Source organism: Phocoena sinus, chromosome 11, assembly GCF_008692025.1.
Source record: "Phocoena sinus isolate mPhoSin1 chromosome 11, mPhoSin1.pri, whole genome shotgun sequence".
Taxonomy (NCBI): Eukaryota; Metazoa; Chordata; class Mammalia; order Artiodactyla; family Phocoenidae; genus Phocoena; species Phocoena sinus.
In genome coordinates, this window is record NC_045773.1 from 71,376,929 (window position 1) to 71,390,353 (window position 13,425).

General features: G+C 36.4%; 1 protein-coding gene across 1 annotated transcript in view; it reads right to left on the reverse strand.

Annotated features, from left to right (window-relative positions):
- The window catches only part of TRERF1 (transcriptional regulating factor 1), a 250,496-nt gene that overhangs the window by 224,132 nt on the left and 12,939 nt on the right, over positions 1-13,425 (reverse strand). Inside the window, exon 2 of the mRNA XM_032648293.1 lies at positions 2,845-2,914. The gene's annotated coding sequence lies outside the window, so the exon portion shown is untranslated. The remainder of the gene's footprint in view (positions 1-2,844; positions 2,915-13,425) is intronic.

Below are 13,425 nucleotides of genomic sequence, written 5' to 3' on the forward strand. Positions count from 1 at the left end.
TCTCAGCAATAAAAATGAGCAAATAACATGAAAGCACCCATACCTCAAAAAGCAGAAGAGTGACCTCTGTTTGACCTTGAGGTCTGTGCGCTGAAGAGAAAAGTTCCTTAACAGACATAACAAGCTTCGAGCCAGAGAGAAAGAGAAGAAGATTGCTTACTTTCTGATTACTTTTACTTTGTTTAAACCAACCTCCTTTCTAGTTTATAATCCTTTAGGGGAGCATATTAAGAAGGGGTGGTTTAAGGTCTGTTTAAAGTGGAGGAGAATCATGAAATAAACAATTAATATTTAGGAGAGGGACCCAGAACCCTGCATTTGTAGGATTTTTTCTTCCCCCATTTAATGAATAATAGCCTTGGGCTGTGGTCTCGGGCGTCCCATGTATTTATTTTGATTACTGTTGTCATATATTCACTGGTTACACTCTTTGCCTTATTTTGGACAATCCAAAAATTAGGAGAACTCATTAGAGTAAATAATGCGACCATTTCTGCTGGCACGAGTTGTGTATAGAACACAGGAGTGTCAACTCCAGTAACAGGGAAGCAAATTCAGTAGTCACATTTTATCCTGGCCAAGTGGTCTTGGAACTTTTGCCTTGGGTAATTTTTAAAAAATCAGTCCTATTCCTTGCCTTTCGGCCAAAGACTCCATTACATTGCAGCTTAACATTTGGTCTCTGTTGCTCCTACCCGGAGGCTGTTCTGCATTGTCCAGCTTCTAGGCTTCTGCTCAGGTCAGTGCCTCCTGCTGGGATGACCTCCCCAGGCTTTTGTGCCTATTGAATCCTTCTTATCCTCAAAGGGGAGTTCAAATCCCAGTTCTTCCAAGAAGCAAACTGCCTTCACACCTGTTCTTCCCCCACCAAATTTCGGCAACTCATTGCTTGGCCCTTCCCAATATATGTTCCCGCGTGCTGCAGCTAAGACCCGACACAGCCAAAAATAAATAAATAAATAAATAATAAATACATCTTAAAAAAAAAAAAATCATTGTATCACCAGCAGTGCCTGACACAGTACATGATAAATTCTGAACAGCTATCTGCTAAAACTTGAAAATATTTTCCTTCTGACTCATAACAGTTTTCATTGTCATTAATATTACAATTTGTCTCTTTAAAATCATGCCCATTTGTCTTATGCTCCAGTTTCAAAATCTGGTATTGTTAAAGTTGGTACTGCATAAGAAGTTTTTTATGCTTACAGATGAAGTAACTTAAGAAATAGAAGAGATAGCAGGAAAAAAAGGGAGGAGGCCATTATTAGATAACAGAGAGAAGGAGGAAAGTTTACCCTATGGCGCAGAGGAGCCCATGTAAAAGATGTCTTTCATGGGTTTAACTTCATCTGACTAATTTTGCTCCATTTCAAGCAAAGGAGAAACAAGGCATTTATATACCTGTACAGTTCTCTGTAGCCCTGCCTTCTTTCATTTACTTGACCTTCTGATAATGACCTACTTGAACCAGCATATGTGATCTATGATACAGACCCCAGTCACTTAGCAGGAAGTAGTGCTATAGAAGTTTTGAACCATGCTATCCAATGTATCGGTCAGAACCTGGTCAAGAAATCAAAGCCATTCCAGCTATTACAAGAAAGAAAAGATACTGTTTTTGAGAGTGTGGGCTGATGATGACTTTTTCCCATCTTTCTACTGTTTTATGTCTTCCAAATTTTCCGCAATGATCATGTACTACTTTCATAATCCGAGAAAGTAAGACAAATTATATTTTAAAGATGATGCTTATTCCAAAGACTTAAGACGATCTTCCCATATTCTTGGAAGAGAAACATATTAAGCCACTGTCAGTGATTAAAATAATCGTCAAGCGGGGGGCAGGGCAAAAAAAATAAATAATCATCATCAAACTCTTCCTAGGGATCTGTAAGTTGACCTTTGACAAATCACTTCACTTTCCTTTGCAGCCCTTTGGCTGTCTGAAACATTGTCACGCGTGTGCCTGTTCTTTCACATAAATGTGGCTGGGATTAATGAGGTCACCATTTCTAAATGTTCTTCAAGATCCTTCCATGGAAAAGCATTTTGCAGGAACAAATGACTATTGCCCTATTATTATTTCCTTGAACATCAATGGCTGCCAACCTTGAATAAAATTTTATTTAGAAACACTCTTCCCTATGTCTTTCTCCTGAATATAATAATTGTTAGGAGTAAATGGAGGAAGAATTCTCTTCCAAAGCTATATAGAATATGTGACAAATCATAGCTTTGTCATTTTAAGGAAAAACAAGTTTAAACCCAAGTTTATGACTTTTCTTTCCATTTACCATGTCCATGCTCTCATCAAACTTATGTACCTTGGGGGCAAAATGAAATGGGAAGCTTAAAATTTTTTTGTGCTCTTGAATTTTAAATATGTAAAAAGCCAGAACTAGAAAAGGACCTTGAAAGTGTATCTGATTTTGCATTCTTCCTTCAGATAGATGAACAGGTAAACTATCAAAAACAAGTTTCAGTCCATTCCATTCATAGTCTCTAGGAATCAGGAAATACATTGCTATCCCAGAGAGTCTTCTCCAGAATTTAAAAGTGAATATTATATTCATATTTGACCAGAATATCTACATCTCCAGCCTCACAACTGCCCTAGAAAGCTCCCCTAGAAGAACACCAGTACATGGAATCTTTTATTAGAAGCCCAGTTACACGTAGTGAAATGGTAGGCATCGTGGAAGGAGAATTTCACAGGTCCCATCTCTGTCTTGCTATAATTTTTGATTGAACATGAACAGGCACACCTGCACACAAATGGTAGAGGTTTTTTTAAAAAATCAAATCGATAGCTAAGTGAACAAGGAGGTATTCATGTCTTACTTAAGGAGACTTCCACTGGCCAGGTAATGGATTCTGTCCAGGAAATTCATTTACAGAGGAGAGCGACTTTCTGTAAAATAAGGGAATATTTTTTTCCAAATATTCTTCCAAAAGGGAAAATGAAAAATTGGGTTGAAATCCAATCTATTTGAAACCCATATATAAAATTTGGTCATTCGTCCTCTTTATACCCCAATAATTATACCCATAATTATTATTCAAGCCCCTAGCAAACTCCTTGCTATAAATAACCACACGTATCCCCCAATGTGTTTGAGAAGCTTCTCCTTAGTCCACACGTCATGGCTCACCTTTCTCCTGGACCCAGCTCCTTCTGCTGACTGATATTGCTAACCATCTCCATCTAGGGGTTAGGGATTCCACTTTTAGTTGGAATTCTTTGCTCCAAGCCTGGCACCAGCTCTTTCCTAACTTCTCCCAGCAATGTTGAGACTGAGATGTAACATTAATAACACCTCCTGGAGGGAATTCCCTGGCGGTCCAGTGGCTAGGACCATTGCGCTTCCATTGCAGGGGGCATAGGTTCGATTCCTGGTGGTGAACTAAGATCCTGCAAGCCACATGACACAGCCAATAAATAAATAAATGGTTAAAAAAAAAAAAACACCTACTGGAGGTTGAGAATAATAGGCAGGTATACTACTCAAGAACAACTTATAATTACTTCCTAAGTCTAAGCAAGTCCATGGCCATTCTCCTGGCCTGCTCCAAGCAGCTCACCCTCTACCATGGAAATGGCCAAGTCTTTCCTTTCTATGAAGAATGGTTGTTCCCACCATCAATCACCATGTAAATAGGTTCATTTTCAGTCAGAATATAAAAAATGGAAGAAGACCCTTAAATGAGAGAGAAAGAGGAAATTTCATTTTCCTCTGGGGAACTAGAGACCAGTTTTTCCAGGACTTGGATATGTGGAAAGACCTAGAATGCCAGCTATCTTAATACCAACCTGAGGAGAGGCCAAGTCACAAATAAGTTCAGGGTCAAGAGAAATGCAGGGAAACAGAGCTAGATATACTGGATTGGATCAATCTTAAACCTGCCCTACCTCTGGAAGTTCAGTGATGAGAGCCAATACATTTCCTGACAATCCAAGTCAAACTGAATTAGGGTTATTTTTGTTATTGGAAAGAAAAGGCGCTCTGCTATATTTCCATATTCCTAAATAAGCTTCTACTGCCATTTCTTGGTTTATCAATGTGTCAACATTATCTATTTAACCTGTCCAATGATAGATGAAAAACTCAGCTCATTTTCCAACACCTCCTCTACCTCCCCTTTTAGTTGCTCTATACCTTTATAACTATAAATAACATCCTAACACCTTTAGTGTTTTTTGGGGTTTTTTTTGCGGTACGCGGGCTTCTCACTGTTGAGGCCTCTCCCATTGCAGAGCACAGGCTCTGGATGCGCAGGCTCAGAGGCCCAGCCGCTCCACGGCATGTGGGATCCTCCCGGACTGGGGCATGAACCCGTGTCCCCTGCATCGGCAGGCAGACCCTCAACCACTGCGCCACCAGGGAAGCCCCCACCTTTAGTTTTTGTTTCGTCAACTATCTTTTTAAAGAATTAAGATATTAGCTCCCCAACAAATCCACTCAGTAATTCTACACTTCAGTTTGTATCTTCTGTCATCCATACTTGATTTTTGCATTATCAAGTTTATAACTAGGTCTCCTAAGCTTTACTGATAGGTTGGTTATGAACAACTAAAAATCAATTAAAACTCTTTGCTCTTGGCAATAAATGCATTATAATTACAGAGTCAGATACTGTTCAATAGTAGCATTGTCTATCTCCTCTCATTTTAACTCCTGGAAGTCTCTAAAAACTTGACCTGCTGTATAGCTGAGAAATACATATATATATATATATATTTGGGGAGAGACAGAGACAAAGACAGACAGACAGACAGACATTCAGATAGAGATGATGTGACTGTAAAAGAGCAAGTATATGGTCTGCTTGGGAGTTATATTCTATACATAAATGAGAAAAATTTTACTATGGCATGAATATTTGGGGCATAAAATCCTTGTGAAAATGAAATACTCACATATGTAACATATATATACACATCATTCACACACACCTGTGTAGAGTGAGAGAAAGAGGGCCAAAAAAACCCACCTCTTTACATTATTGTAACTGTGAAAATATTGCTCATTACAGAAGAAGTCACCATTAGATTTCCTTTCTTACTGCTTTTTGTTTTCCCTGGAGTTCCTATCTGCATTTATTTTATCCTATACTATTTATAATTTTTTATGAATAATGTAAGAAAATTTTCCACATCACTATTTATAGTTTTCCAATAGTTACCTTTTTCAAAACTTTCTCTATGCATTTGTGTGTGTGTGTGTGTGTACGTGTGTGTGTGTGTGTGTAAAGAGAGTTTTATTTTGTAGGTTTGTTTTATGTTTTATTACACTGTACACATGGTTCTTTGACTTGTTTTTGGGTTTTTTTTTTGGCCTTGTGGCATGTGGGATCTTAGTTCCCCCACCAGGGATTGAACCCCGTGCCCCCTGTATTGGGAGAGTGGAGTCTTAACCACTGGACCACCAGGGAAGTCCCTTGATTTTGCTTTTTTAACTTCTTTTAATTCTCACCTAAGAACTGGTATGGTTGTATCAGAGTTTTGTTTATTTGTTTGTTTGTTTTGTTTTTCGAAAATTGTTAGACCGCAGTTGTACAAATGGATTGACATGATTTGATTATCCATACACCTTAGTTACAGCCAATTTGGGTTTTTACTCCTTTACCCCCACTCTTCCCCCTTCACCATAGACATCTACTCTCAGATATTTAATGTGTGTCTTTCTAATCCACCTGCCATATTTTTCTTTGATAACATACAGCATTATTTTGTGAGCTTAGAAAAGACAGTCTCTTCAATAAGTGGTGCTGGGAAAACTGGACAGCTACATGTAAAAGAATGAAATTAGAACACTCCCTAACACCATATACAAAAATAAACTCAAAATGGATTAGAGACCTAAATGTTAAGACCGCACACTATAAAACTCTTAGAGGAAAACATAGGAAGAACACTCTTTGACATAAATCACAGCAAGATCTTTTTTGATCCACCTCTTAGAGTAATGGAAATAAAAACAAAAATAAACAAATGGGACCTAATAAAACTTAAAAGCTTTTGCACAGCAAAGGAAACTATAAACAAGACAAAAAGACAACCCTCAGAATGGGAGAAAATATTTGCAAATGAAGCAACGGATTAATCTCTAAATTATACAAGCAGTTCATGGAGCTCAATATCAAAAAACAAACAACCCAATCAAAAAATGGGTGGAAGACCTAAATAGACATTTCTCCAAAGATGACATACAGATGGCCAAGCACGTGAAAAGCTGTTCAACATCACTAATTATTAGAGAAATGCAAATCAAAACTACAATGAGGTATCACCTCACACCAGTTAGAATGGGCATCATCAGAAAATCTACAAACAATAAATGCTGGACAGAGTGTGGAGAAAAGGGAACCCTCTTGCACTGTTGGTAGGAATGTAAATTGATACAGCCACTGTGGAGAACAGTATGGAGGTTCCTTAAAAAACTAAAAATAGAATTACCATATGATCCAGCAATCCCACTGCTGGGCATATACCCAGAGAAAACTATAATTCAAAAAGACACATGCACCCCAATGTTCATTGTAGCCCTATTTACAATTGCCAGGTCATGGAAGCAACCTAAATGCCCATTGACAGATGAATGGATAAAGAAGATGTGGGGCTTCCCTAGTGGCGCAGTGGTTGAGAGTCCGCCTGCCGATGCAGGGGACGTGGGTTCGTGCCCCGGTCTGGGAAGATCCCACATGCCGCGGAGAGGCTGGGCCCGTGAGCCATGGCCGCTGAGCCTGCGCGTCCGGAGCCTGTGCTCTGCAACTGGAGAGGCCACAGCAGTGAGAGGCCTGCGTACCAAAAAAAAAAAAAAAAAAAAAAAAAAAGAAGATGTGGTACATATATACAATGGAATATTACTCAGCCATAAAAAGGAACAAAATTGAGTCATTTGTTGAGACGTGGATGGATCTAAAGACTGTTATACAGAGTGAAGTAAGTCAGAAAGAGAAAAACAAATATCGTATATTAACGCATGTATGTGGAAATTAGAAAAATGGTACAGATGAAACAGTTTGAAGGGCAGAAGTTGAGACACAGATGTAGAGAACAAACGTATGGATACCAAGGGGGGAAAACCGCGGTGGGGTGGGGATGGTGGTATGCTGAATTGGGCAATTGGGATTGACATGTATACACTGAAATGTATAAAATTGATGACTAATAACCTGCAGTATAAAAAAACAAACAAACAAAAAAGCAACTAGTACTAAACTTTCTTTGGGTTATCTGTATGGAAATATGTTAACATAAATGTTTCAGACACTACATGAAATTTCTAAAAATCTTATATGTTCTGGTATAATGTTATAAGTCATAATTCTAGTTATTACTTTAAAATGTATAACTCAGAAATAACTAAATTTCCTTGTCAATTGCATTATTATGAACTTTCATCAGATCTTTAACTGTGGTCATTTTTAAGTTTTTGTCATTTACAGACAGTTCTGGGTGTACTCTGATGCTTTTGCAAAAATGTTCCTATAAAAGGGTTTCATCTTCAAAGAATTCATGGAAAAGACTCTGACAAGTACAGGTTTCTGGTAACTGACTAAACTGCTGAACTGAAGTAATAAGCATTTTCAGAACCCTAATAGAAAACTGATGGATTCATAAATGTGCTAACAAAGATCAAGATGAAAAAAATTAATTACATGGGACTGAGTGAACTGATGAGGATGATTATAATTTTTGTGACTTTCTGTTTGAATAAAAAAAAAAATCCCACAAGGACTCAGAGGCAAAACGTACACAAATCAATTTTCACTGCAAGGTAAAGGAGCTGTTACAGTGGAGGATTCCTGGACTGAATATCAACATTATGACATAGAAAAAAAAATATATATATATATATATGTGTCATCTTGGGCATGTTACTTAACTTCTTGTCTCATATGTAAAATGGGATAGTAGTAGTATTGTTGGGAAATTATGTGAGATAGTATATGTAATCTAGAGCACTTAGAATGGTATACGGTTCAACCAAAGACTATATATGTGTTCCCTTTTTCATGGTATTTTATTGTGTATATGCAATATGATTAATTTAGCTAGTTTCCCACTGGAAAAAAAAAGGGTAATAATATGCACCTCCAACACTTGGGAGAAATAAGTAATACAGTAGCTGTAAAAGTACCTGGCACTTGGCCCAGTAGATATTATTTCTCATTACATCTGTTTTTCTTAGCTTCTTGAGTTCTGCAACAAAGTATTGTGTTTCCTATAATTCATCATAGAATATTTATTGAATACTCAAAATACTACTGAATGAGAGAATCTATTCTATGTTAATACTAAAGACAAAAAATGTAAAAAAAAAATTATTACAGAAATGGCTTCTTTCTGTATGACTCTACGACTTGCTTTTATCATGCAAATTACATTTGCTATCCATCCACATTGACAAACATGTCTGTTTATTCCTTTTAACTGCTACATAGTAATCTATCATATGATTAGACCACACTTTATCCATTCCTTCATCATTATCATTTGTTCTTTTTGACTATTTGCTATCACAAATAGTGATGCAATAAACATTATTGTACATGTCTCCTTGTGCACATGTACGATCCATAGATCATTTAACAAATTTAAAAAATTTATTATTATAGAATAATAATGTCTTAAATTTTTATTATTATAGAATCTCTTTGTCATAAGTGCATATATTCTTACAGTGTATGCTGTGTAACTAGCATGCTTACATAAAAGGGTATGCATTTTTAGAATTTTGATATCATTAAATTATCTTTAAAAAGATTATATCAATTTAGATTCCCAACTGAAATTAGGAAATCAATTTTCTGCCTATTTGCCTTCACTTGATATAACCAGTATGAAATTCTTGACTACATCATAGTTAACAAATAGTTTCTCATTGTTAAGATTTGCATGTCCCTGATTAACTGTAAAAGGGACATATCTTTTAATATCTTTATTGGGTTTTTGTTTTACTTCTTTATAGCCATTGACAATTTTTCTACTGAACTGCTTTTTTTTCTTGTTGACTGTCTAACAGATTTGTGACAGTAATTTTTTGTTACTGTATATATGATGAAAATCTTTTCTTCTAGGCTCTTGCATATTCTTTCACTTTGGTTTTGATGTGGAAGTAATCCAATTTATCAACTTTTCCTGTAAAGCTCTTTGTGCAAGCATGAGTATGTCTTGCTTTAGAGAATTTCTCTACCCCATGGGTTACAAATATTTGTTACAAATATATTTTCTTATATGAGTGTATGTGTGTTTGACTTAGAGGATCTTTCCTTTTCAGTAGTTATATATATATTTGTCTGTATTTTTATCTAACACTTTTGTAGCTTTGGTTTTTTTTTAATCCATCTGGAATTTAATTCTAAAAGTTGCAGTGGCAAGGATATGTACTAAGTTCTTATATAGAGACAGATCTTATATAGTCTCCATTCTGCCTCATTAACCCATTTATCTCTGTGCCAAAACCACACAATTTTAATTGCTTTAGTATTATAAAATATTTTGATATTTCATATGGCAAGTCCTAATATCTGTTTCTAGCAGTATGGTAGACCAGATATCCTTAACAGCTTCTTTCTGCAAGACAAGTAAAAATTCTGGACAAAATAGATTTGTTTTCAGTTTTAAGAATAGGTTAGCAATAAAGTTACAAAAAGTTACATAGGCCAAATGGGTGAAAGGAGAAATCCAAGTGCAATGCCAGGTGCCTTAAAGTCATCTTTTATGACCTCAAGTTTCTATTTTGACATCCTACTAATGTCTAGAGCACGGAAGTCCTCCCAAAGTGAGGGAGATGGATAGGAGACACATGCACAAAGCTAAAATACCAAAAGATGAGCTAGAAAAATCCAGCGTACAGAAAAGTACAGTAAGAAAACTTATGTGCTTCAATCTTGATGGTGGATGGGAGGGAAAATAAAAATATCTCTGAAAATATAGAACCACAATTAGGCTTCACGTAGGTGCATGGCTTAAATTCACATGGCCCGGGACTTCCCTGGTGGTGCAGTGGATAAGAATCCTCCTGCCAATGCAGGGGACACAGGTTCGATCCCTGGTCTGGGAAGATCCCACATGCCCCGGAGCAACTAAGCCTGTGCGCCACAACTACTGAGCCTGCGCTCTAGAGCCCGCGTGCCACAACTACTGAAGCCCGTGCACCTAGAGCCCGTGCTCCACAACAAGAGAAGCCACCACGAGGAGAAGCCCACACACTGCAACAAAGAGTAGCCCCCGCTCACCACAACTAGAGAAACCCTGTGCGCAGCAACGAAGACCCAACACAGCCAAAAATAAATGAAATTAAATTAAAAAAAAGAAATTCACAAGGCCCATGTCTTCTGAGGAATCTCAATCTGATCGTTTATTTCTTAATGGTTCCAGAACAAATATAACATTGATATCAAAACCTGGCAAAGACTGCATGAAGAAAGAAAATTACAGACCAGTCTCACGTAAATATCAACATAAAAACATTAAATAAAATATTAGCAAGCAGAATCAAGGGGTACATTTAAAATAATGATCAAGTGTTGTTTATTCCGTGAATGAAAAGATGGTTTAATATCAGTGATATTTCTATATTAATATATCCGAGGAGAAAAATTATCTCAACTGATGCTAATAAGGATTTGCAAAAAAATAAAAACCCATTCTTGATTTTTGAAAGCACCCCATGAAATATAAATGGATGATTTATTTAACATGATTTATTAAGCCAGAAACGAGAAACAATCTTAATGGAGAACAATGGAAGAACTCATGCTAAGGTAAGAAACAAGCTGAAGATGCTCCCTATCACCACTGCTATTTAATATTGTCCTGAAGATATTAAGAAATACAATTAGACAAGAGAAAGTGTAAGAATTGTAAGAGATGGTAAAACCGACACTATTTTCAGAAGATATGATTATATATTTAAGAGAACCAACTGAAAATCTACTACTAATAATAAGAGAATGTGGTAAACTGCAGGTTATAAAATTAATATACAGTAATGAATAGTTTTCTCATATAAAACAATACTAGTTTTAAAAATACAATGGAAAAGAAAAGCACATCTGCAACAGCAAATACCACAACAAATAGATAAAATACAAGAATAAACTTAACAAGAAACATACATCTTTATGAGGAAAATTTCAAAACGCTACTGTGGGACACAAAAGCAGAACAGAACAGTGGAAATATATGCCTTATTCTTTGGTAGAAAAATTCAACATGACAAAAAGTCTGTTCTCTCTGAGTCAATTTATACATTTAACCTGATCTTAATAAAATTACCAACTGATTTTTTCCCAAGAAATAGATAAGTATTTTTCTAAATTCATTCCGAAAAATAAATAAGCAAGAGTAACCAAAAAAACTTGAAAAATGGAGAAAAGTGTGCTGGAGCTATCCCAAATGGATATTAAAACATGCTAACAGGTCCCAATAATTGTGCATGACTAAACAGGCTAAAGGAGGAGAATTTCAGTTGCAGAAATAGAGCCAAATACATACAAAACTTTAGTACATGAAAAGATGGTAACTCAAATCAGAGTGGCAAGAAAAAAGTTTCAAATAAATGTTGAGACAACCGAGTAGCCACCTGGAAAAAATAAAGTTGAATCTATTCCTCTCATCATGTACCAGGAAAAAGGCAACTATCTTTAAAGTCTTGATGTTGAAAAATGAAACTATAAAACCATCAGAAGAAAACATGAGTAGCTTCTTTACAAGCTAACTATGACTCAAAATGCAGAAGACACACACAAAAGATAGCAATTTTTACTGCATAGAACTTTTTAAAGTACATGGAAAAATATGCCAAAGCAATGTTGAAAGACAAATGATAAACTAGGAAAGATATATTTGCAACCTGCATCTTAGACAAAGTGCTAATTATCCAAATATATGAAGAATTACAATAAATCAATACAAGAAAGACCAATAATGATCAGTCTTTTTAAGGAAAAATGAGCAAAGTACGTGAACTGAAAGTTCATAGAAAAAGAGATACAAGTGGCCCTTACACATATAAAAAGAAAGTAAATTTTCTTCAAGTAATAATATGAAAAAAGAAAATTGAAATTAAACTGAGATAACTGTTAAATTAGGAAAAACCCAAAAGTTAAGCAGCAGTTTCTGTTAGCAAGGCTGTGGGGAATCAGGTAATCTCAACCACTGCCAGTGGGAGTGAAAAGTGACACAACCATAACAGGAAGCAATTGGCAATATTTCCCAAATTTGCAATACATTCACCCTTTGACCTGACATTTCCGTTTCTGGAGGTTTTATATGTTTCCTTCCACACTGACAAAATGATGCATGTACAGGATAATTCATCATTGCTTCCTTGTCTACAATAGAAAAAGATCAGAGACAACCAAATGCCCATCAATAAGGAACTGGTTAAATAAACTATGCTCTGTTCACACACGAGAACACAATACTACTAAGGTCATAACACTTCTTTTGCAACACCATTAAATTAAAGTTCGGCAGTCCAATGTCACATGGGTTAGACACATATTTAAATTTCCTCACACATTCTGATTTTGGAAATCTGACATCTTCTCTAAATAGTTGCATGTATATTTCAACTTTCACTTTCTCCAGTAAGGCTACATGAATCGCCTTCACACATACTAAGGGTAGTCCCTCCTTGCCCCCTGGAAGAAATTTAATAACTGTCTCACATATACAATAGAGCTCATAGCCCAGGAATTCTGAATTCATGTGCTATGAAAATTAAATGAGAAAGCGCATGTGAAAGCATTCCTTGGCACTTAGCAGGCTCACAACAAGTAGATGTTGCGAGTTGGACATATCTCTCCATATGGATGGCATCTAAGGTTGATTTTTTGAAAAATGCAAATTAAATTACCAAATGCATTTTTTTTCAAAGGCATATATATATATATTCACATATATAAAATTATATATATATAGATATATCATTATCTATATATCTATATATATAATTGGCCTGCCAGACTGTAAGTCTGTGTTTCCATTTCTCAGGTGAGACAGTGTAAGCTCTAGGAAGCCAGCAGTGACTTACACTCTATACTCTGAGTCCTACCCTACCAGAGGGCTTTATGCTCCATGTGGCTTCTTTCTATACCCATGATGATGTTCATAGCTGGCCTTGGCGTATGGGAGTGAACCTCCAGGGCCCTTGGGGAAAATGAAGTTGTTCCCCCTCCCTCCTCCCATGTTACATACCACAGTTAGGCTCACTCAGCTCCGTTCCAACTCCCTTGTAATATGCTTCACTAAGTACTTCAGATAAAAAAAGATATACTATGTATTTCCTAGACTCCTTGACAGCGAGAGTTCTGAGTCCATCAAGGAAACACACCTGGGGATTTGGAAGGCAGAAATAAGGTACAGGCCACGCTTCTGCTGTTTTCTGTTATTTCTGTTGGCACACA